This window comes from Panthera leo, chromosome B4 (genome assembly GCF_018350215.1).
Source record: "Panthera leo isolate Ple1 chromosome B4, P.leo_Ple1_pat1.1, whole genome shotgun sequence".
NCBI classification, from domain to species: Eukaryota; Metazoa; Chordata; class Mammalia; order Carnivora; family Felidae; genus Panthera; species Panthera leo.
The window spans coordinates 10,422,331-10,449,296 of NC_056685.1; the positions used below are offsets into that span (position 1 = coordinate 10,422,331).

General features: G+C 37.6%; 1 protein-coding gene, 1 long non-coding RNA gene and 1 other non-coding gene across 4 annotated transcripts in view; 2 read left to right on the forward strand and 1 right to left on the reverse strand.

Annotated features, from left to right (window-relative positions):
- Positions 1 to 26,966, reverse strand: part of USP6NL (USP6 N-terminal like) — a 180,041-nt gene that overhangs the window by 87,622 nt on the left and 65,453 nt on the right. The gene's annotated exons all lie outside the window — the stretch shown is intronic.
- LOC122223855 overlaps positions 1 to 26,966 on the forward strand; it is a 43,566-nt gene that overhangs the window by 9,602 nt on the left and 6,998 nt on the right. The window contains exon 2 of the long non-coding RNA XR_006204523.1: positions 25,390 to 25,472. This is a non-coding gene — a long non-coding RNA (uncharacterized LOC122223855). The remainder of the gene's footprint in view (positions 1 to 25,389; positions 25,473 to 26,966) is intronic.
- On the forward strand, positions 3,533 to 3,639 carry LOC122225715. Its single transcript, XR_006205323.1, has one exon. It is a non-coding gene; the product is annotated as a U6 spliceosomal RNA (small nuclear RNA).

The window sequence follows — 26,966 nt, forward strand, 5'->3', positions numbered from 1 at the left end:
ACCAAAAGAGGCCCCAAGTACCAGTGGTGCCTAAGCAATGGTTTCAGCTACTTGTGATCACTTTCTTAGTGCACTATGGGCTAAGATATATCAAAAATAAGAGTTCTTTTAATGGTAAAATCTTAATTAGGCACCACTGCTGAAAACTTCAGCAGTTATTTTCTCATGTTCTAGATTCAAGGCTGGAAGAAACACTCAGAGGAGAAATACACAGAGTTAAGCAGATCAACATTAAAACACAACTAAAAACAAACGAATAAAATAAAGGCAGGTGCACCAGTCACAAAAGAGCCTGAAATACCACGGATTTTAACTGGGTGTTTCGTATGAGATGATGTTAAATGCAGGCACCTACAAGGTACATATCCCTGCCTGCCTCCCCCTACTGGCCCCTATAAAGCTGATTCTGAAACAGCATGCCAGGATCCCGGGGGAGTCTAGGCCAAAAGCACCACCTGGTGGTCCTGGGAGAAGACTAACCCAGGGTCTCTTCCCTCCACAGGGAGGTCATCTATCATCCAATATTCCCTCGCGCCCCAACCCCGTCCTATTTCCCCCTCTCCTAACTCACTCAATTCCATGTTAAACAATGTCCTCAAAAACTGCACAACCCCCAACACCTACTAATCTCCTTCTTCCTCCCCCAACTGAGTAATAATCTTAGAAAAATCATTGGTTTCCTTCTCTCTTTCCCATGTTCACTGGGAAAACTACGACAAATAATGGTGATCAAGGAAGAGACAGCCAAAGGCTAAAAGCAAACTACATGAAAGAACCCAAAAGTCCCCAGAAACGCCCAGATTTCCTCTCAAAACAGTCACACGAGTATCCACATAATAGGTTCATATTTCTCTGGCTTAATCCACATGGTCTGATACCATAAAAACATTCAAAATAAGTAAGCTTAAATGCTCTTCAGGATTTACAAACAGGATTTGTATCTTTTCATTCAAAATATTTATATTCTATCACGATCAGCATGACATTGATATTTCCTATTATATATCATACTTTAAATGAATAGTTTTTAAATTTGCCATTCAATGTGCAGAACACATTTCTTCCCGAAAATCCTTATACAGAAGCCCAACTGCCAAGCCAGGCAGGCAGGTCGGGTAGAGGAGAGAGGGAGCAAAGTTCCCCTGGCCTGCTCTCCCTCTTTCCTCCAAGTGACCCACATGACCCACGCAGACCTGCAAGGCTATCCTGGCCAAGCAAGCAAGAACAGGGCACATCTCTAATATTTTAAACACGGAGCACCCAGTATCAGCTAGGTATTTAATATTTCCATAACTAAGAAAATGCTTAAAATTATAGTCATAGCAATAATTCCTGGGCAGCCTTCTATTACTTGCTTCCTATTTTCTAGAAAGAGGAGAAACAAAATAATATTTAAAGTCCTAAAGCCAATTACTGGCAAAGATTTATTGTAATTGAGAAGGTAAGTTTTTCTCAAATGCAATCAGGAATGACAGTCTGCTTCCAGGTGAACCACCCATACCTGCTGGCATAAAGGGAGAACCAGCCACTGCTTCTTTTGTTTGAGTTCTCTTTGAAACAGGAACCCGTAACATTTTATTGACATGTGATTTACTGACGTGTTATTTAATTGTAAGCTCCATGAACAAAACACAGTTCTCTCATTCACCCTGTGGTCACTGTATCTAATCATAGGGTCTAGCACACGGTCGCTGCTCACCAAGTATTTCTTAAAAGGATGAAACTAATTCCTCAGAATTATTACTATTGTCAACGATTCAACCAGCTCAACACTTAACACATCAATTTATTTTTAACAATTAGATTTTAAGCTATTTTTCAGAAATACTTTCCCTGCAAAAAGTACACCTTTACAAAAGATTCTAAGTTTTTTTTAATTCTATTTCAAGGTAGCATTTAAAATTTTATTAAGATTCTAAAATTCAGAAATGAGAAGTCACCATCTATTTCTGATTAGCACTTCTGCATATTTACAAGTACTTCATATCCAGGAAGGAAGGGAGGGAGGGAGGGAGGGAGGAAAGGAGGGAAGGAGAGGAGGGAAGGAGAGGAGGGAAGGAATTTTTTAAAAAAAAAGGCAAAAAAAGGCGAAGAAAGACGAAGCCCACTCCTCTCCCCACATCTTCCTGATTTAGCTACCTGTCTACTCCCAGAAACTACTCCCAAAATCGTAGTCTCACATTCTTGACAGGAAGGTCCTGCCCACTTGGCTGAATGTACTAGATCATGCTTTTAAATCCATGTATGAACACTCCAGAACTCTCCCCATACTCTTCCCCTCTTATAGGGGCAGAAGGACTTTTGAGGTTGGCTCGGCTCAGCTCCTTGCGCTCTCTCTCTCTCTCACTCTCTCTCTCTCAGCCACCCTGGGGGGCAAGCCATCTGGTCTGTTCTCCATGCATGAAGGCACCTGTCCTGAGGGGAGGTCTGTGGTTGCTCAGCTACGCTAGTCACCCAGTGGGGAAGTCTAAGTCAAGATGGGCTGATAAGGCCCATTGGACCTAATGGATCTAATGTCACATCCTTAGATCAACCAATACAGAAGCCATTTTGATCTCCATCTGTCAGTCTCTTGTGTCTTACTTCTCAAGGAGAAGAAACAGTATCACTATTGGTTCCCTAGAACTCCCCAAATCACACTAGTAACTCCTACGTTTATGTGTGAGGTGATTCATAGAGAAAAAGGATATGGAGTGATGTAACAGTATTTAAATACCATTACTACTGATGAGAAGCATAATTACTAGTTGTTGAGTATGAGTGTAACTCCCACATTTGGGGGCAGGGTTGAGTGACAAAATTGCCAACAACACATACTTAGAACCAAGACAAGCCTATGAGTCACTTTACTCATTTAAATCCGCCTACAGTTGCTGGCAAATTCAGGATTATACCTTAGCTGCTTTACCAGCAATATGATTGTTTGAATAGATGACACAGACTCATTGGTAATGACTCCCTGTTTGTGGATACTTTATAACCTGTCTAGTGAGCGTTTACTATGTGCCAGACCTGTGTTGAGCATTTACTATGTGTAATCTCATATAATCCTCACGACAACCTACTCTGATAGTTGTGTGTCTATTCTCAGTTTACATAAGGAGAGCCTGATGTGTGGAGAGGTTAAGTCATTCTGGTCCTATGGGAAGTAAGTGGCAGAGCAGGACTTCAAAGTCAGGCTGTCTGACTTCAAAGCCTTGTTTCTAATACCAAGCTATTTTGCTAAAGCACAAATGGATCATCTTTATATTTCTTCTTATTTCTGCTAGTCCTTATATTTATTTTCTTAGAAACAAATCTATTTGTGATTCCTGTGGATTCTTAACAGTCGCTTTCTGCTTTCTAGTAGCCTTCTAAACTTACGAAACTGACTTTGTCTACTATTTGTGCAAAATGGAGTCCAATGATATAGAGAATCCAAGAACCACTTCTAGGAACAGTCTTTGTGACCCCTCTAAGCAACTGTACTCCTCTATTATATTTTAAGCTGTATGCTTTAGGATAATAATAGGAAACGATCAAGAAACATGCAGTGTTCGCTTTGGCAGCATGTAGACTAAAAGTTGGAACAATACAGAGAAGATTTAGCATGGCCCCTGGACAAGGATGCATGAAACTCATGAAGCATTCCAAAAGAGAAAAGAAAAAACCTGCACAAATATTTGACAGACGAATCACCAAGTGGATACTAAAGTTAACTCTGCTAAAATACTTCAGGTGTTTCGTAGATACTAACTCAAAGGCCCTCACAATTAATTTCCATGTTTATGGGAAGAATTCTGTTGAATCTAATGCATTTACTTGACCTTCACAACTCTTCCGGCTCATTCAGAACTGTAAGCATGCAGTTATGTTCACTACAAGTTCATGCTGAATTCAGCCCAATGGAAGCTAACAAGAAATGATGCAATTACAGCAGATTCTCGTAGATCACATACCCAACAAAGGCGACGGAAGAGGGTTCAGAGAATGCCCACCCTAACAGTACATAACTAATTCCACAGATAATTTGGCAAACCCTCTTCTCGACCCAATGGTAACTTTTCTACTATTTAAATCAAAAATGATGTGCAAAAAACAAACCAAACCCAGCATGGCATACAAAAACAAGAACTCAGTATCACCTAGAACAACAGAGTAACACACAGAAAGAATTACCTTAATACATGTTTTAAAAGTATTAACAATGCAAGCATTATTTGGTCCCTGAATGGCCCTTAGGTCCAAATCAGAATATAAGGCCACTGAAAGCCAGCAACTTGGAAAATAATAAATATAAGTGTTCATATCATGCTGAAGCTGTCATTCATTCAATTATTTAACAAAAAAAAAAAAAAAAAAAGAGTGCCATAATCTCCAAGCCCAGCACCATGGAATTCTCATGATTATAGCTGCACTCACCACATCTCACCTGACAACTCCTGAGAACATCATGTAAGAGTATCTCACATGTGCACGTATGTTTAATGAAGCACACATTCTTCACGTGGTTACCATTATTGTGCCAATAATTTTGTGTTGGGGAGCCTTGTGTAAGACTTATTTTACCTAACAAATATCAAAAGTGCTATCTATACACATATGAAAGTCACTGATGATAAGGAGACTAAATAACCTAAGTACCAACGGAGAGCCTGGCTCATAACAACAGCTAGCATTTATTCTGTACAATCTAAACACCTCCTGTATGTTATTTTGTCGAATGACCTCACATCAAAACTATAAGGTAGGTATCATTATTGTTCGTTTAGCAGACAAGAAAATTGTTAGGTTAATTAACTTGAAAAGATCACACAGCACTGAAGTTACAGAAGTGGCATTCAGACCAAGGCAAGAAGGCCCCAGCGCGCTCTTAATCACTCCACATAATCTTTGGATACATCAAATGGCAAGCGAATGAACAAAGGTTTGTCAAGTGACTCTGCTAACAGGGATCCTCAAAATAGCATTAAATCAGGGCAAGAGACCAAGGAAGTGCCCTTCAGTCAACAGGAAGCCACGGAGGTGTTTTTGAAGAGAAAACTGGCCAGAAGCTGTGGAGAAAACCAAGACTGCTGGGGAAGGAAGAAGAATTTGCTTATTAAGACCTCACACTGTTGAGCTCTCATTACCCATCGGGCACTGTGCTAGGCACACACAATATCTCAATGAATGTTCAAATAGCCCTATTACCGTTCAGTTTATAGGTGAGAAAAATGAAACTTGTCCAAGGCTACATTAAGTATCAAAGCCACATCTGGAAGGCTCCAAAGCCTGTCTCTTGCCCATTATGTTACAAAAGAGAAGAGAGAGACAGAATATATCTGTGTATCTGTAAATTAATAAGGTATAAGCTACCAAGAAACTAACGCACCATAACCAGGAAGTGGTTACCGGAGTCAGTGTGATCAGCCCTCCATGTGTTGGCTGTGTTTCCACAAGTGAATCTCCTCCTCCAATAAAGACAAAACTCTTCCAAGATCCGAAAATGATGACTTCCCAAAATTACTTATTTCCGTGCACTTTCACATACCCAAGTTTCCAAAGTTTCAATCCACTGATACTACAAAGCTGCCAAAATGTAATTACCTAGGAACTGATTTATACTTATAAGCAAGCAAATAAAAATTTCCAAATGTTACATTGGAGCAGCTAAAATACTGATAAAATTAAACCTATTTTTTTAATGCTTTACTAGGTAACAATCACCAGACCCGAGCAGGGAACAGGGAAACATGGGCTCCCCACCAATGTTTGTTAGTTGCCTTTGATCCATACCCTCTATTCAATATAACCCGGTCCTACATTTATTATTTTTCAAACCCTTTTGACCATATCTTTTTTTCTCCTACATATAACTCATAAGTTCTTCAGAGTGAAGATTCATTAATTCTAAAGTAATCAAACTTTAAAAAACAGTATTTTCAACACATCTACTACGGGCAACTTGTAGTATATAATGTTGTACCAACACTCCAGCTCTCACCCTTGGCATCTGAAAAATTTTAATGTTTCATCAGTTTCAACATGCCCAAGGGCCATCACATGTAACAATTGGCAGTTTTCCTCAGGCATGAATCTGAGTCATGGACCATGGGCACGAAAGTGAGTTACCTGGTCAATGAGGGCACCTAGATGCCTCCCTAGTGCCTTTCAAAGTAGCTTTGTTTTTCTCTAGTCATTTCACAAACACCAAATCCCTATGTGGGAGTGAAATAAAACCAAAGCAAAACACAAAATTTAATGGCCTCAAAAAGAAAGCGAGTAATATTTTGGAAGCATTTCTGATTTGCTAAGGTAACACAATATCAACCCCTTAGATGTGATCTACAGAGGTCTTAAATGATTCGTTTCACCAGAAGTGTGCCACGTGAAGACTAAAGTTACTTCAATGCCAAACAAGAAAACAATAAATCATCAACTGCCGTGAAAAACTAAACAAACAAACAAAAAAATCCATGAAAAGAAAAAAGACAACAATGAGGGGCACCTGGCTGGCTCGGTTGATGGAGCATGCAATTACTGACCTTGGGGTTGTGTCTACACTGGGTGTGGAGATCAGCTGAAACTAAAATCTTAAAAAAAAAAAAAAAAAAAAGATAAGAACGAAATGCACCAAATGTTAACAAATGTTTTAATTTCTGAGAGTCTGACAGGAGGAACTGCATATAATTATATTTTCTTCTTATACTTTTACATTTTTTTCTGAATGGTCATTAACTAAAGCTTAAGTTACTTTTATTACAAAATACATATGTATTTTTTAAATGTTCATTTATTCTGAGAGAGTGCATGCATGTGTATGTGCATGAGAGTGGGAGAGGGGCAGAAAGAGAGGGAGAGAGAGCAGGCTCCATGCTCAGCACAGAGCCCAATGCAGGGCTCGATCCCACAACCATGAGACCATGACTGTGAGAACATGACCCAAGCTGAAATCAAGAGTCAGACGCTCAAACAACTGAGCCACCCAAGCAACCCTAAAATATTTTTTTAACATAAGAACCCTTTTTTAATGTAAAGAGGACATTAATAAGTTAGAAAGTTAAAAAAAACATTTTTCCCAAACACATCTTAAGCTTTTTAATAAAAGAGTACAATGCCTGGAAAACAAACTTGCTCCCCAGTTCTCTTATGAGGTTTTAGATGGAAAGCTATAAAACAATTTTTGAAGAAAGTTATCTAGCCATCAAAATAATCCTCCCCTATCTCTATGAACACGTAAAACTTCCACTTGGAATACCAAATAATAAGTCATGTAAGTGAGTAAAGGTCAGAGTAAGAATATAAAGACCAGCTTTCCCTCAGAAAAAATGAGATGGATTAAGTTTTCTTATATTCATTAATTCAAAAATTACTGAACGCCATTTACTGCCACTGTGAATATAAATAGGGACAAAATGCAATTCTTCATACAGATCACAGTCCCCTAAGGGGATCAGACACATAAAGAATCCACTGTTAAATATGTAATAAACTCCCCTTAATAGATGTCTTTTTAAAATCCACAGAGACGTTAATAGGAAAAAAGCAAAGTCAGAAAAAGACTTCACCTACAAAGCAACATTTTAGCCAGGCCTCAAAAGAACGGTAGAAACTTACCATTTGGACAAGGACAGAAAGCCACAGAATGTTAATAAAAAGCCATAGTCCACAGCACCAGGTACACCTATTTCAAGAGCACATACCTCAACAGTCACATTCACTGTTGGGGTAAAAAAGACAGGTCTTCCAACTTGTATCATTTCTCCTTCTCCTTCTTCTTTTTCATAATATCCCACCCACACAACTGGAGCAGAAGGCAATCTCCGTGGGCAAAACTTAGGTGTGTGCAGGAAAATAACAAAAGGAGACATTAGTTTGAGGCCGTAAGAAAGCAAAATAAACATAGTACAAATTAGTATCTTCCGTTCTGATACTACTAACATAACATCATTACTTGGGTATTCATTCATCAAGACCTGAGTCATTCAGAATTAAGTGACTAAGATAATGGCAACTGTAAACCTTTTTTTAATGATGCAAATTCTGCTCAAAAAGCCAATTTTAAAAACAAATCTAAGCACATCCGAATACACATCCCTTCAATATGTATATATTCCACCATCTACATTATTTTCCCAGAACGGAATATATTTAAGAAAAATAGCCGTGGAATGTAGATCTCCAAAGAAAACAGCACCATTATAGTCAGAATTTTTAAAAAAAAACAGTAACTTAGATGCAACTGACCCAAGAAAGAAAGGGATGGGCTGCCACTGAGCTGCAGATAATACCTTGTCTAGATATCTTGAAAATTCCTACCTACTGTAACCTAAACATCCCACCCCCATCCCAACGTCACTTGACTGCCTGGCCCAAAACTTATAGGCAGGTTCAATCAGACTCTATACGAATTTTTTATATACAGCAGTTAAAGAGTAAAACTCAAAGACACGAGTAAGGGGGCGGGGGGAGCCTCTTCAAGAATACTGTACTTGATGAGTTATACCAATCTCCACATGAAATATCACCATTCTCCAAGGAGACTGATTATAAAGGACCTGCCACCCTTCTCATTGAGGAAAACATTTCTTAGAGAGCACTGTCTCCTTCATACTCATTGAGTATACCATCTGAAGTTACAGAATACATTTATAACAGCAACCCAAATTCCTCTTTTACAAGTAAATAAGCATGACCAACTTCATAATCTACTTAAAAAGACTGGAAACAATATAAGTGTCCATAAATTTGGCTATTAAAAATCACATGGCAAAATTACACACTGATTTGGATTCATTTCCAAGATATATTGTAAGTAGGGGAAAAAAAGCAAGGTTCAGAATAGTGAATATAACACCCTGTCGGGGGTTAGGGATACACAGAAATACACAAAATTAACAGTAGCTGCCCTGGGGAACTTAAAACTAGGTAGGTGAATGGAAAGGACACTTATTTTTCAATCCATAACTTTTAGTGCATCTTGAATTGTTTACTATGTACATGTACCACCTTATCAAAACATAAAAGTAAAAATCTGAGGGGTACCTGGGTGGCTCAGTCAATTAAGTGCCCAACTCTTGATTTCAGCTAGGGTCTTGATCTCAGGGTCGTGAGTTCAAGCCCCATATTGGGCTCCATACCCAACTTTAAATACATACATGCATACAGACAGACAGACAGGCATAAAATTCTTAACAACTGTAAAGATAATTAATGTTAGGAGAAAAACCCCTCCTCAAGAGACTGAAGATTAAATTCTACTCCAGCACAGCTCCCTTGACAGCAAAAGTTCCCTTCTCTACCACACCCTCATTCTAGCCTGCAGGGACCTGAAACATGAAGAGAGTCAAGTACAAGGCCACCTCAGCTTTTACGATAAAATGAATGCCTTCATTTCTTCCAGTTTTCTTTACTGCTCTAAAGAAAGGAAAGGAAGAATGTAAATTCAAAGAGATGAAAACTGTGCCAAGTGCATAACTATTTCTTTCCCATAATCACAAGAAAACCAATTAGCACTTTCTCCTCTAGCAGGCCATCCAGGCAGAGGGGCTGTGATGGTGCAGAAAGGGGAATTTAAGAATATATATCCCACCTTCTCAATATATGAATAGAAAACCAGGTCCAGAGAAACATGTCTTTAACCATCACAATGATTTGTAAAGGAGTCAGTATTTTACTGAGAACTGTAAAAATTAAAGGATAATATGAATGCTAAAGTCATTAAATTTTAGGCTGTTATAGACTAGTTCAAACACTTTAAAATAAATACAAGAGGGGGTGGGCTGCCCAAGTTGGTCGAGTGTGCAACTCTTGACTTCAGGATCATGAGTTCAAGCCCTATGTTGGGCAGAAAGCTTACTTAAAAAAAAAAAAAAAAAAAAGGAAGAAAGAAAGAAAAGAAAAGCATACAAGCCAAATAAAATTTACAGGAAAATCTGCCTCAGCAGATCACACTACAACTTTTCTAATCAACTGACTTACTTACTCAATGTGATTTTTACTGCTGACAAATCTAGGTTGTTTTTGAAATAGATGTCTCATAGAACTCTCATTTACAGTGTTCTTGGAATGCCTTTAAAGCCTTTTAGAGAGTATTTTTTTCCTTTAAACTCTTATTTTCCACATGACACTGATTTGTCAAATGCAGTTTTGCCTACAGCAGTTCTTTTAAAGAACATAACTTTAATAAACTTGCTGACAAATGGCTTATATTACTTTAACCGACTATTTGTAATACAGCCAATCTAATGAGTTCTTAGGTTTCCAATAAAACCATCAATGCTTTGACAATTTCACAAACTCACTATAGACAAAGGCTCTTCGCAAGTACTGAGAAACATAGATTATTAAGACACAATATCTGCCCTCAAGATGTTTACAACCTTGTAAATGAATAAAAGAATCATTACCATAAGAGATGTGTTCCCCACAGGACCTTGCCAGCCAAGGAGAGAAAGGCAAAAGTGATAATCTTTCTTAAAGCACATCATACAATCTGCAGAGGACAACTATGTTACTATACCATGTAAACTGTCTCTCACATGACTAGAAAACTACAGAGCATTTAATAAATTATTATAAGAGGTGATTAAAGATAGAACAGTTTTAGTGAGATCATTTTTGTTTATTTCAACCCTATAAATAAGAGACAATTTGGACTTTTCTTCTAGGAGATGCCTTCAGTTTGACTTATATCCCTCTAGAAATCTTAACAGCACATCTAGAAATAAGAAGTTCAAATTGCTTAGCAAGTATACTGGAATGCCAACACAAACCAAAGTTAACTATTTCCTTTTAAATGCTATCAAGCACCATAAATCTTTTGGAAAGTGTAGTTTTCTTTATTTACAATATGCTTTAGAAAGCATTTTCTTACTGTATTATGTCTGGAATGTGTGTATATATGTAAACATATGCAAACCAGAGCTTTCCCCAAAATCTATAGTAATAGATTCACAACAGTCTGATGATTCATTTAACAAATTAAAATGAAATCAATACTGTTATACAAATTAGTACAAAATTAGTCCACATATCGGTAATTTTACTCCATTTCTGATTTTGTTTTTGTTCAGTTCAGCAGAATTCTTTCCTTTAAATGTTTATTTATTTTTGAGAGAAAGGGAAAGAGTGCAAGTGGAGGAGGGGCAGAGAGAGAGAGGGAGACACAGAATCCAGAGCACGTTCCAGGCTCCGAGCTATCAGCACAGAGCCTGATGTGGGGCTCAAACCCACAAACCGTATAAGATCATGACCTGGGCCGAAGTCAAATGCTTCAGTCGGTTAAGCACCTAGGTGCCCCCCAACAGAGTTCTTAATAATTCTACCACTTATTATTGACGTAAACTTGGGCAAGTTACAACCTGCGTGAGCACCAGTTTCCTCACCTGTAAAATAGAAAAAATGACAAGAGGACTAGCTAACATTTACTAAATGTCTCCTGCATGTCAGATACTGTTCCAAGCATATCATAATGTTCTAAGCATATATTCTCAAGCATATGATCATATGATCATAAACTCAAACAATCCTATGGTGTAGGCACCATATATATAGAACAATGCATCACCAAACCCCAGATGAGGAAAGAGGGGCACATATTTCCAAAGGTCTTATGGCAGGTGGCAGAGCCCAGATGCTCGGGGATCCAGAAGCCACACGCTCAATCACTAAGATATAGCTGCTTAAAAACTGCAAGACATCTCCTGCCCAACTCGTAGAATTCTTGTGAACCTCACATTTAACTGGGTTCAAAAAAGCATTACTTTAAGGGCCATGTAAAATAGGGTATTTATTATTAATAAAGTTTTAAGGACAAGATTGATAAAAACTGACTGTGGAGGTATCAAAGCAAAATTTTATGTAAAAAAAACAACACACACATTAAAGGAATTGTAAAGGATCTTCAAGGGTATCTAGCTCAGCTTCCCACAAATGTTAACATCCCCTTGATAGCGTTCTTAATAAGTTGTCACAGAATTTCTCCTTTAATGCCTCCAGAGACGAAAATCTCCCAAGCTCACAAGTCAGCTCATTCCATCTTGAAATGTTCTAATTATTATTAGAAATGTCTTCCTTTCAGCTCTAAAAAAAATTAGACTTTTCCACATGATAAGCCTATAAATACAAACCACTGAGATATTCACACTGTTCAACACATGACATTTTATTAAAGTCCCCCTTGAAATGTGACACCCAAATATCCAAGAACAGGTCTGATGTGAGGAAAATAACAGCTCTGTTACCCTTCTTGATCTGCAACTAAATCATTCACTTTTCTTTCCTGGCTGGCAGTCCATTTAATAGACTTGTATTTAGCACACACTTCATTGAAATCCCTCAGTCCTCTCTTAGGGGCTATCTTGATCACAGTGTAGAACATGACATTTTATCATTTTTAATCTAGTCTTCACTTTGGTCTATCATTTTAGCCTCAAAAGATCTTGACAAAACTTAATTTCATAACCTTACTTTTGCTATCTCTATCAACATTGTACCCTCTTTCTTCCTTCACAAACCCAGTGATTACAATGAAAATTTCACCCTGGCCACTGAAAAACTGCTGAATAAGTTAAGATCCTAGGACATATTAGCAAAGACCTTGACTCTGACATAAATGAATTAATTTAAATATGATCCATCAATCAAATATAAATCCTTACAAAACCTATTTTTTTCTTGTAGTCTGTGGGGACATCCAATAAGACTTTATCAAATACATTTCTAACACCCAAATAAAACCTATCTTCTGGTAGGCTGGCTCAAGACAGCAGCATATTAAGATCCTGAACTCCCTCCCTTCCATGGATACAGCAAATATATAACTACTTATGGAATAATTTCCTCTGATAAAGACCAGAAAACTGGATGAAAAGAGCCTTCACAACAAAGAACAAAAATGACAGCATCAAGGACTGGAAAGGCAGGAAAGGAGAAGAGAGAAAGAGGGAGAGGGGGAGGGGGCGGGGGAGGGGAGGGGGCAAAGCAAAGAAAAACCACACTCAGAAGGGATTTCAAGAATACAGAACTTTTCCCTGACAAGTGAGGGATTTGTGCTCCACATCCGGCACTCAACCCTTAGATCCTGAATGAAAGAAGATACACTAATCACTGGGCTTTGAAAACCAACAGGGATTATATCCAGGAAAGCAATAAAACTATAGGGAATGGAGAACCCACTCTTAAGGAGCTCTTATATAGACTCATTCACCGCAGGACCCAGTGCAAACACACCAGTTTGAAAAGTGCCTAAATCATATGTGGAGACCCACTTGTCAATTTTAAAGCACCTGCCAGACAGGCAGGAAACCACTGTGATTTTCTTCAGGGATGGAGACACTAGTGGGTGCCATATTTGCAACCCCATCCTACCTTGCTAATGTCAGCACCAGCAGGCTCCATCTTGGAACTCTCTCTCTAACCTGTTAGAGCCGGTGAGGCACCCAATTGAAAACCCATCCACCCGTACAGCACATCCAGCAAATCACAGCTGGGCCAGGTGCCAGCCGTGTCCACCCCTAGGCCACATGAGACGAGTGCATGCAGCCCACACAGGGAACACCCCTTGGGTGTCCAGCTTGGCTGGTGAGACAGGGTTGCACTTCTGGGTTCCACCATCAAATCTCCTACACAAGGTCATTCCTTCAAGACTGGGAAAAGCAGTTGATTTGTCTAATACATAAAAACAAGCACAAAGAAGCAAAATGAAAAGACAGAGGAATATATCCCAAAGAAAGAACAAGAAAAAAACATCAGGCAAAGACATTAATGAAATGGAGATAAGCAATCTACCCAAAAGGATTTCAAAGTAATGGTCATAAAGATGCTTACCGTACTCAGGAGAAGAATGGATGAACACAGTGAGATCCTCAAAAAAGAGATAAAAAATATAATAAAGTTCCAAACAGAAGTTACATAGCTGAAGAATACAATAACTGAACTGAAAAAAACTAGAGGAATTCAAGAGCAGACAGGATGGAGCAAAGATCGAGTCAGTGAGCCAGAAAACAAAGCAACAGAACTCATCCAGAAAGAACAGCAAGAAGAAAAAGAATTTCTATAAAACAAAGATAACTTATGGGACTTTTGGGACAACATCAAGTAGACTAACAATCACATTATAGAGATCCCAGAAGGAGAGGAGCAAGAAAAAGGGCCAGAAAACCTATTTCAAGAAATAGCTGAAAACTTTCCTAATCTGAAGAATGAAACAGACATACAGACATACAGGTCCAGGAAGCCCAGAGAGTTCCAAAAAAGATGAACACAAAGTGATCTACATTAAGACACATTATAATTAAAATGGTAAAAGTTAGGGACGCCTAGGTGGCTCAGTAGGTTAAGTGTCCAACTTCAGCTCAGGTCATGATCTCACAGTTTGTGGGTTTCAAGCCGGTGTTGGGCTCTGTGCTGACAGCATTGGATTCTGTATCTCCCTCTCTCTCTACTCCTCCCCTGTTCACACTCTCTCTCTCTCTCTCTCAAAAAAAATAATAATAATAATTTAAAAAAATAATAAAGGGGCGCCTGGGTGGCTCAGTCAGTTGAGCATCCGACTTTGGCTCAGGTCATGATCTCATGGTCTGTGGGTTCGAGCCCCGCGTCGGGCTCTGTGCTGACAGCTCAGAGCCTGGAGCCTGCTTGGGATTCTGTGTCTCCCTCTCTCTCTGCCCCTCCCCCACTTGTACTCTGTCTCTCTGTCAAAAATAAATAAACATTAAAAAAAATTTTTTTAATAAAAAAAAAAAATAAATAAAATGGTAAAAGTTAAAAGATAAAGAGAGAATCTTAATTACACACAAAGGAAATCCCATGAGGCTAAAGGAGATTTTTCAGCAGAAACTCAGAAGGCCAGAAGAGAGTGGCATGACATATTCAAAGGCTAAAATGAAAAAACTTCCAATTTCCAAGAATTCTCTACCTGGCAAGACTTATCCTTCAGAATTGAAGGAGAGATCACGCATTTTCCACATAAACAAAAACTAAAGGAGTATTACCACTAAACTGGTCTTACAAGAAATGTTAAAGAGAGTTCCCTAAACCAAAAAGAAATGGCACTGATTAATAACAAGAAAACATCCAAAAGTAAAAACCTTACTAGAATAGAATAGGTAAATATATAGTAAAGGTAGTAGACCAGTAACTTATAGAGCAAATACGGAGGTTAAAAGACAAAAATAGCAAAAGCAACTAAAACTACAGTAATTAGTTAAGAGATACATAAAAAGATGTAAAATAGGACAAAAAAATAGAAGATGTGCAGGGCATGGAGAAAACCATGTAAAGTTTTGGAATGTACTCAAATTTAACTAAAATCAGATCATATATACGGAAGAAGATATATGTGAACCTCACAGTAACCACAAAGCAAAAACTTACGGTAAATACACAAAAGAAAGTAACAAAGGAATCTAAACATAACACTAAAGAAAGCCATCAAACCACAGGTCAAGAGAGAAAGAGAAAAAGAAAGGAACAGACAAGAGGTATGAAAACAGCCAAAACACAGTGAACAAAATGGCAAGAAGTATATCTCTATCAATAATTACTTTAAATTATCAATAATTACTTTGAATATAAGTAGATTAAACTCTCCAATAAAAAGACATGGAATGGCTGAGTGAATTAAAAAAATATCTATATGCTATCTACAAGAGACTCACATCAGAAGAACACATACAGACTGAAAAAGAAGGATATTCCATGCAAATGGAAATGAAAAGAAAGCTGGAGTAGCTATATTCATAGCAGAAAAAATAGACTTTAAAACAAAGACTGTAATAGTAGATAAAGAAGGCCATTACATAATGATAAAGGAATCAACCCAACAAGAAGACATACCATATATAAGTATGTAGGCATGCAACACACATACATGCAACCAAGATATATAAAGCAAATATTAACAGACCTAAAAGGAGAAATTGACATCAATCTGATAAAGTAGCAAACTTTAACACCTCACTCACATTAATGGATAAATCAAAACAAAAAATTAGAAGAGAAACATCAGTCTTAAGTGACACATTAGACCAGATGGACTTTATAGACATATACAGAACATTCCTTCCCAAAGCAACAGAATACACATTCTTCTCAAGTGCCATGGGACATTCTCCAAAACAGATCAATATGTAGGGCTACAAAACAAGTCTCCAAAAATTCAAGGAGACTCAAATCATATCAAGCATCTTCTTCAACCACAGTGGTATAAAATTAGAAATCAATTGCGAAAATAAAACTGGAAAAAACACAAAAATGTAGAAATTAAACATGTTATGAACAACCAATGGGTCATCAAAGAAATAAAAAATACACCTAGAGACAAATTAAAACAGAAATATGACACACTAAAATATATGGAATGCAACAAAAGTGATTCTAAGAAGAAAGATTGTAGTGATACAGACCTACCTCAAGAAACAAGAAAAATCTCAAATTAACAACCTAACTTAACACGTAAAGGAGCTAGTAGGGGGAAAAAGCCCAAAGTCAGTAAAAGGAATAAAATGATAAGGATTAAAGCAGAAATAAATACAAGAGAAACTTAAAAAAAAAATCAATGAATCAATGAAACTAATTAATTAATTAGAGCCCTCTCCAACAAATGTTTGTTTGAAAGAGAACTTACAAGTAACACCACAAAAACTCAAAGGATCAATAAGAGACTATTGGAACAATTATACAGACAAACTGGACACTATAGAAGAAATGGATAAATTCCTAGAAACATAATCTTTCAAGAGAATCCTGAAGAAAGAGAAAACCTAAACAGACCAATTACTAGTAAGGAGATTGCATCAGTAATCAAAAACCTCCCACCAAACAAAAGTCCAAGACCAGATGGCCTCACTGGTAAATTCTACCAAACATTCAAAGAAGATTTAATACTTATCCTTCTCAAACTCTTCCAAAAAAAAAAAAAAAACCGAAGAGAAGGGAATACTTTCTCGTTTTATGAGGCAACCATTACCCCGATACCCAAACTAGATAAGGACACAACAAAACAAAATTACAGGCCAAGAGCATTGATGAACATTGATGCAAAAATCCACAACAAAATGAGCAAATCAAATTCAACAATACATTAAAAGGATCATACACCATGATCAAGCAGAATTTATTCCAAGGATGCAAGGATGGTTTAACATCTACAAATCAATCAGCATAGTACACCACCTTAACAAAATGAAGTATAACAACCATATAATCACTTCAGTGATTTCACAGGGGTGCCTGGGTGGTTCAGTCACTTGAACATCTGATTCTCGATTTTGCCTCAGGTCATGAATCAGGGTTGTGGGATAGAGCTCTGCTTCAGGCTCCACACGGTGGAGCCTGCTTGGGATTCTCTCTCTCCCTCTCCCTCTGCCTCTGCCCCTCCCCTGCTCATGCTCTCTCTCCCACAAAATAAATGAATAAAGCTAAACAAAAACAAAAACACCTCTCAACAAAATGGATATAGAGGGAATGGACCTCAATAAAATAAAGGATATATGACAAACCCACAGCTAACATCATACTCAATGGTGAAAAGTTAAAAGCTTTTCCCCTACAATCAAAAACAAGACAAGCAGGTCCACTCTCACCACTTTTACTCAAAAGAGTACTGGAAGTCCTACCCACAACAATCAGGCAAGAAAAAGAAATAAAAGGTATCCAAGTAGGAACAGAAGAAGCACAACTATCACTATGTTCAGATGACCTAAGACTATATATAGAAAACCCTAAAGGTGACATCAAAAAACTCACAGAATAAATAAATTCAGTAAAGTAACATGATACAAAATAAACATACAGAAATCTATGGCATTCCTATACACTAATAATAAATTATCAGAAAGTGATATTAAGAAAACAATCCCATTTATAACTGCATCAAAAAGAAAAAAATACCTAGGAATAAATTTAACCAAGGTGGTGAAATTTTTTTTAATATTTATTTACTTTACACACACACACACACACACACACACACACACACACACACACACACACACACAGAGTCAAGCAGGGGAGGGGCAGAGAGATGGAGACACAGAATCCGAAGCAGGCTCCTGGCAGGCTCCAGGCTCTGAGCCGTCAGCACAGAGCTCGACGTGGGGCTCAAACCCACAAACTATGAGATCATGACCTGAAGTCAGACGCTTAACCGACTGAGGTAAAATCAGTCCCAGGAGGTAAAATCTAGCCTGTACATTGAAAACAATGAGCACTGATGAAAGTAACTGAAGAAGACGCAAATAATTGAAAAGATATTCTTGTTCATGGATTAGAAGAGTTAATATTGTTTAAATATCCACACTACCCAATGCAATCTACAGGTTCAATGCAACACCTCTCAAAATTCCAATGTCATCTTTCATGGAATTAGATCAAATAATTCTAAAATTTGTGTGCAGCCACCTGAAGCCAAACAATCTTGACGTAGAAGAACAAAGCTAGAAGTATGCTCCCTGATTTCAAACTACACTACAAAGTTACAGTTATCAAAACAGTATGGTATTTGTATAAAAGCAGATACACAGATCAATGGAACATAATCGAGAGCCCAAAATTAAACCTGCACATACATGGACAATTAATTTACGACAAAGGACCCAAGAACATACAGTGAATAAAGGACAGTCTCTTCAAGAAATGGTGTTGAGAATACTGGACAACCACGTGCAAAAGAATGATAAACTAGACCACTCTTATACTACACACAAAAATTCTGTCAAAATGAATTAAAGACTTGAATGCAAGACCTGTAACCATAAAATTCCTAGAAGAAAACTAACAGTAAGCTCCTTGGCACTGGTCTTAGCAATATTTTTGTGGAGGTGACTCCAAAGGCAAGGGAAACAAAAGCAATAATAAACAAATGGAATTACCTCAAACTAAAAAGCTTCTGCACAGTAAAAGAAAACAATCATCAAAATGAAAAGGAACCTATTGAATGGGAGAAAATTTTTGCAAATCAGATATCCAATAAGGGATTAATATCCAAAATATATTAAGAACTCATATAACTGAATAGCTTAAACACAAATAATCCAATTTAAAAATGGGAAGAAGGTCTGAACAGACATTTTTCCAAAGAAGACATACAAATGGCCAATACATACATGCGATGATGATCAACATCACTAATTATTAGGAAAATACAAACCAAAACCTCAATGAGATATTAGATCACACTGGATAGAATGCTATTATCAAAAAGACAAGAAATAACAAGTAACAGAGAAGATGTGTAGAAAAGGGAACCTTATCCACTGCTGATGGCAATGTAAACTGGTGCAGCCACTATGGAAAACAGTAGGGAGTTTGCTCAAAAAATTAAGAAAAGAACTACCATACGATCCAGCTATTCATCCAGCTATTCCACTTCTGGGAGATTATCTGAAGAATACAAAAACACTGATTCAGAAAGATATGTGCACCACTGATTTCAATGCATTATTTACAATAGCTGAGAAATGAGAACAGGCTAAGCGTCCTTCAATGGACAAACAGATAAAGAAGATGTGGCATACAGACACAATGGACTACTACTCAGCCCTTAAAAAGAATAAAATCCTGCCATTTGCAACAACATAGGGATGACTCTTGAAGGTATTATGCTAAGTGAAGTAAGTCAGATAAAGAAAAATACATATATTTGCACTCATATGTGGAATCTATTAACAAACAAAACAAAACACAAACTCATAGTGAACAGCTTGACAGATTGATAGCCACCAGAGAAGATGGAGGATGGAGGGGTGGTGAGTGAAATGGGGGAGAGGGGTCATATGTATGGTGAGAGATGGTAACTAGAGTTTTAGTGTTGATCACTGTGCGGGGCATAAAGATGTCAAATTACAATGTTGTACACCTGAAATTTACATAACGTTACATACCAATTTTTCCCCCAAAATAATTTTAAAAAAGAAGAAGAAATGTAAAACCAAAAACAAAAACCTATTTGCAACATTTCCTTGGGATGTCTATTCAGTGACAGCAAGGAATTTACATTAATTTGTTCTTCTTACACCCAGAAAAGCTCCTAGAGATCATCATTTCCTTTTAAATCTATTCATGAGCCATTATTAATAAAACCATGCTAGCATTCTGATTACAATTATCATGAAATTCAATAGTTTCTAGTTACCAGAATCTACCATTGCTCCTTTGAGTCCAGTCTTCAGATATATTCTCTGTATTTTACTACTCTTACTATTCACAATTATTCCAAAAAAGTCTGAGTCTGTAACTCATTTAATCCTAAAGACCTGAATTTAAAGGGTGTTATCCCCTAACCTACCCTGGGCTTCAAATACCTCTCATTTTTGACTAATTCTCTTTTCTGTTTGAAGATAATTCTGATTTGACAAAAACAAAACAAAAAACCAAAAAACCAACCAAGCAAAAAGGAGATAGAAGTGAAAGTCTGGAACGCAGTCTTTCTCTTTCATGTTTGCATTACATGATCTGTTCTGAATGGCAGGCCTATGTGATCATTACTGATTTCCAGGAATCAAGCTATGCCTTTTAAAGTGTTTTTATTATACTGTTCACAGATGTCAATTCATTTACACTTGATTCTTCCTGACACTATTTTTAAAAGTACTTACTACTCTTTTTCATTCATTATAGGTTACAAGTCTTTTCTTACACCTTTCATTCAAACCCTCAAACTCAAAAGACATCTTAAACAGCTTTTATGTGAATATGTATATGTACATGTGTATACATATAAATGTTCATTTATTTATTTTGAGAGAGTGACAGAGGTCCCAAGCAGGGGAGGGGCAGATGAAGAAGGAGAGAATCTGTGCTCTGTCAGCACAGAGCCCAATGTGGGACTGGAACCCATGAACAACGAGATCACAACCTGAGCCCAAAACAAGACTGAGCCACCCAGGCGCTAATTTTATATATTTTTTTATTTATTTAATTTAAATTCCTTTATCTTGTCTTTCTTCTTAGAATCAGTGGCCACTGTAGAATTCTTTTTCTCCCCCTTGTTTTTTTAATTGATCCAGGTCTCCTTTAAATGTCTGCAAATGTAAGGAAGTCCCCCTTTAATATTCTTCTAATTCACTTTCTTAAAGAAATCTTATAGATAATCATGTATCACTAACTAGGCACAGAATTTCATCCCTTAGAATTTTACAAATTCTCAGAAGTTACCAGCACTTGAAACTTACCAACAAGCACTTTCTTATTAGCTTGAATTAGCCCTAAAAAGCAGTTCCTTTCATCATTCCCACAGCCTCCTAAAATATATACGTACATATACAAGATGGATTTCTTTATATTTGAATACGCTCTATTGTCAGGCTTAAGTTCTTATTGAAAGAAAATGGTTACAAATGACAGCAAGATCTCAGAGTTTCAAGGTTTCAAAATAATTCATGGAGAAAACATCTTTTCAATAAATAATGCTGGAATAACTAGATAGCTAGCTACACAGGGGGGAAAAAAAACTTTGACCCTTACCTAACACAGTACACAAAACTTAGCTTGAGGGGCTCCTGGATGGCTTAGTCAGTTAAGTGTCTGACTCTTGATTTCGGCCCAGGTCTGATCTCACAGCAGTGAGATGGGGCCCTCCATCAGGCTGTGCGCTGACAGCACAGAGTCTGCTTGGGATTCTGTCTCTCCCTGCCCCTTCCCAGCTCATGCTCACTTGCATGGGTTCCCTCTCCCTCCCTCCCTCCCTCTCTCTTTCTGTCTCTCTCTCTCAAAGTAAATAAATAAACTTAAAAAAATTAATTTGAAATAAGTCATAGTGTTGGCAGGTGAACTGGGCGAGACCCTGGGCCCCAGGGTCTTGACTGGGTTCATCCTGAAGGCGTCACCGAAGGCACTTGGGTCTTGTCATGAGACAGAATTCAAGGATAGACAAGCAACGCAAAAGACAAGGGACACAAGCAGGAAGGTTTATTAAAGTGAAAAGTATACCCTTGTGATGTGAGACTGGGCAAGGGCGGGGGTGGGGGGGGGGGGGGTGGGGGGGGGAGGATGGATGGGAGGAGAAAGAGAAAGAGCACACACCCTGGGGGCTGGGTTTCTATCTTTTATTGACAGTTGTTAACTAGGGAGTAGAATATTCATTACAGGGGAGGGGAGGCAGGATGGGTTTCCAATCATTTTCTTTCTTATTTGGCCAGGGGTTTGTGGTCATGGCACCCGCCATCTTGGGCCTGTCTGGTGCAAGCAGGCTTCTTTTGGAGTGCTACCAGGACAGGCCTCTGACTTTCCTTATAGCTGGCCAAGACTTCCTCTATGTGGCCTCCAGGTAGGCTGTTAGAAACTAAGTGCCTACTCTAACAAGAGATTTGTATGTATGAGCAAAAACTATAGAACTTCTAAAAGAAAATACAGGAGAAAATCTTTATTACACTGGGTGCCCAAAAATGAAAACATGTTCATAAAGATTTTTATGTGAATGTTAATGTAAGTATTGTTCATAATAGATAAGACAAAACCTAAATGGCCATAAACTGGCAAATAAACAAATATTTAATCTCTACACTGAATACCATTCAGTAACACAAACAAATTTACTAATACATGAAGCAACATAAATAAAACACAAAAAGCCTCATAATGCCTAACTCCATTTATATCAAATTGTAGAAAACACAAAATTATAGTGACAGAAAACAGGTTAGGGGCTGCCTGAGGCCAGTGACCAGGGTAAAGAGATACAAGAAAACAAGAATTTTTAGGATTCTTGATGGAACTTTTCTACATCAAGATGTGGTAGTGATGATGTGACTTTATAAAACTATCAAAATTCATCAAGCTCAGTGCTTCAAATGGATGAATTTCACTGTGTGCAAATTATATCTCAATAAATGTTTTTGGTTTTTTGGATTTTTTTTTTTTTTTTTTTTGAGAAAGAGAGAGGGAGGGAGGAAGAGGCAGACAGAGAGGGAGAGCATCCCTAGCAGGCTTCATGCTGTCAGTGTAGAGTCCAATGCGGTGCTTGAAATCACAAACCGTGAGATCATGACCTGAGCCAACTCCAAGAGTTGGACGCTTAGCCAAGTGAACCACAAAGGCACCCCTTCAATAAATCTTTTTTAAAAAATATTTCATAATCTCGTGTTTTTAACAATCACTAACCACTTTAAGTTTTATTTTTATTATTGAAATGTTTTGCTGTTTTTGGAGAATCTCAATTTGCCACTTCTAGGCTGTTATAAAAATCAAATAATCAAATTTACGTGAATATGAAAAATAATCACCAATGGGCTCTGAGTGTGGGCCTAATGGTCTCTCTAAACAGCAAACACAAGTTTCAGTGCACTGACTTTGTTGCATCTACTTTGGAAACGATTTGCTTCAAGTTTTTAAAAGACCTCTAAATAAAGAAAGAAATCATTCAGCGTAAGAATGGTCACAACTAACATCAAGTACCAGGTCTAGGCACCACACAGATCACAAATAACTATTCATTCTACTCTTCACCATTTGCAAATAATACTTGAACCACACAAGCCTTATTTATAGTTCTTAACAGCACTGCATCCCGTTTTCCTTTTCTTTCAGGCCATCCCACATTCTATTCCTTCTGTCTGGAATTCTCTCCACTCTTTATATGGCTGACTCCCACCACTCTTCTCATCTCGACCTGAGAGCTACCTCTTCAGGGAGGTCTTCTCCAGTTCTCTTCAGGGTACCTTGATATCTTCTTCACAGAAAATACCACAATTTGTAATATTTTCTTTGTTTACTTGTTTGCTTTCTGCCTTCTCTACTGGACCCACAAATCAGTCTGGATCATATTGTTTACCACTCTACACCAGGGTCTGGCACAGTGCCTGACCCATAACAGTGGTTCAGTAAACTTACTGTATGATTACATGAACGGATAAGAATTTTCTAATTTAATCCCAATCACAACTCTAGTGACACAAGTACCTTTGTAGAGATGAGAAAACTAAGACTTGGAGAGGTTAATATCAGAGGGTAATTGTATAGCCATTAAGCAGTGGTACCGCAACAGGCATCTATGTCTCCAAATCTCAAGCATGTAACCAAGTGGTAATGTGTATATGCAGTGTAGCAGAATTCACTGAATTTCTACAGTGGACTATTTAGGTCTGTTCACCTAGCATCAAGTTATTGGTTGGATCCTATCATAAACTCTAAGGACTATTCAAATTATTTGCCTGGAATTTTGTTTGATCACATCTTCTTTGAAACAATTGGGCCAGCTCAATTATGAAACAGAAATATTTCCTGAGCTTGATGATACTTTCTGGACTAGGCTTTAATTGGGTACAACTAAATTTATAAACATTCCTAAACGAGAGATGCATACTTTCAGTAAATTATGTAGTGTTTATACATTTGTTCTATTAACGAGTGAGCTTGTTGTCTCCCTATTCTTACACACTACTAGCTCTCACTATTTACACTTCCTGCCAAGACCCAACAGCAAAATGCCAGCTGTCATAAGTAAAAGCTTTGAATATGCCTAGAGGCGCGGCACATACGCACCAATTAAGAAAAAACAAAGGTTATATTCAGCAATGTGAGACTTACTACAATAATTCTATTCACTGGGGGAGAAAGAAAAGCCAGAAAAAGAAAAGCAGAATGAAAGAGCTTTTGAATGACAGTGAACTTCAACAAGTGAGTCAGGGTAGTGAGTCATTCTTAAGTGTATACCTCAAAAATGCAAACAGATACTACCATAAGTCCTAAGATGCTAATTATAATCTCTGTCATAAGAGGGAAATAATGCTGCTCTATGCTGAATTCCTGTTTTCAAGGAAGTCATAGTTCTTCCCCTTACATTAGTTAGACCGTAAATGGTTGGAAGACTAGTTCCTGAAATACTGTCTGTGGATAGAAGCAGCTTTGGAATATATGAGGGTAAAGCTGCAACTTTAGGTTTAGGTAAAGTCCTGCAATGTCCTTTAGGGTGGGAATAAGATAAAGAAAATTCTTTTATGTTGGTGTAATACAATCCACATCATGCAAAGAATTCACATATACCAAGAGGAAGAACTGTTTCTTAAATTAAACATATTCTTAACTTTAAGTAATGAAACATTTATTTCCTTCCAAGGAACCCTCCCCTAATTTGCTTATTTCTACCAATGGCATTACTATGCCAGACTTTAAGTTCAAAAGCTTAGCATCATTTTTAACATATTTTTCTTTGACCCTCTACATGTAATTTCTTGCTAATTTCTGAATATTTTTTCAATCACCCCTTGCTTCATTTCCCCCACTGTCACACTAGTCTACAACCATATTGTAGAAAACACTGTGTTATGACAGTAACTGTACTGTAATCCCTGTGTGTGGTCTACTGGGATAATGTGGTAGGTATGTCATAAGTAATCTGCCAATAACAATAACTAACAAAACTTGAATTTGTCAAGTCTTTCTCTATAGTAACATTCCTCGCACGAACTTGAATTTTCATGTTTCCAGCTATGGGAATTAAAGTGACAGACAGCATTTGGGCAAGTACGCCAGACATATTGAAGAATGTGTCCGTAAGAGTATTCACTCAGGTACATGTCACTTGTTATATATGCCACAACTAAATAAAAGGCTGGAAATTGGTGACCCTTAGTACATTATGTGAATATATACTTATATTGATTCAAGAAACCCTCGCTCTGTTAATTGGTATTAGATTTGCCTGGATATAACACAAAACTTAAAATCACAAGGCTAACACAAGAGATGTTGATTTCTCTCCTGATGTCTAGGAACTTTAGAACTAAGTCATTAGGTCTGATATGAGGATGCTACATAGAGTCAACAGGAATTCAGGCTCCTCAATCTTTCTTCTCCATATCCTCTTTAAGGCTTATATCCTCAAAGTCACCTCATGATGCAAAGATAGTTGCCAGATCTCCAGACACCATATTTGTTTTTACAGAGAGCAAGAATGAAGGAAGACAGGGGACTGGGTGTGTAGCGGGAGGAGGGTGCACCAGAGGAATGGAGTAAAAATACTGCCTGCCCCAAATAAAAACTGCTAGTAGGCAGAAAATCACCATTTCTCAGTCTCACACTGGAGTTCAGGGTACCTAGGACAGTCAGGGCCTGAGGGCCAAGATCCTACAAAAAAAACATAGGGAAGTCAACCTAAAATTTCAGCTGCTTAATTCTTCAAGGCATTTGTCCATTCATAAGCAGCACAGACTGTGAGAAGCCAAGCAGAGAGTAGCAACAGCAGTTAAAAAGCTAAACAGCTGTTGTCAGTCTCAAAGTCTTAAGAAGACAAAGACTGGAGTTCAGGACTCATTGATGAGGCAGGAACCTGGTAGGCACCCCAGACTTCCAAACGAAGTCACTGAATGACCATACCCTAGGATTCATGAAGAACTAGAAACAGACAAGGCCTTATAACTCCTAAAATTCAGACTTACAACACCTCAAATATGATGGACTAAGTTGCTCTGCCTCTTCTCTAATTGCCTGTCAGGAGCTACAAGTTTATCCAAAATCTCTACAGATTTTTCATATACAATAGCTACCACTTAATAAAAACTTTGCAGGCATCTGAATGGTAGCCCCTCTAAAAAAGGGGGGGGGCTAAAAGATAAGACAGATACTGCAGTATCAGACATATTTTTTTTTAAATTCTATAACTAATATGTTCAGTAAGACTGGTAACAAGATGGAGAATTTCGCCAAAGATTTGGAATCTTTTCCTTTTTTTAAGAATCATGAGAATTCTAGGCCTGAAAAATACAATCACTGAAATTAAAAACTCAACAGACAGGCTTGACAGTAGATTAGACAGAGCTAAAGAGAGGATTAATCATCTAGAAGACAAATCAGTAGAAAATATATCATCTGAAACAAAAAGAGGAAAAAAAAATGGAAAATACATGAAAGAGCAGGGGAAACACTGGAGACATAAGGAAATGTTCTAACATACATGTAATCGGAGTCCCAAAAGGGAAGATATAGATAATGGAGCAGAAACAGTTTTAAAGAGCTAATAAGCAAGAATGGTAACCCACATATTCAAAAGGCAACATGAACTCCAA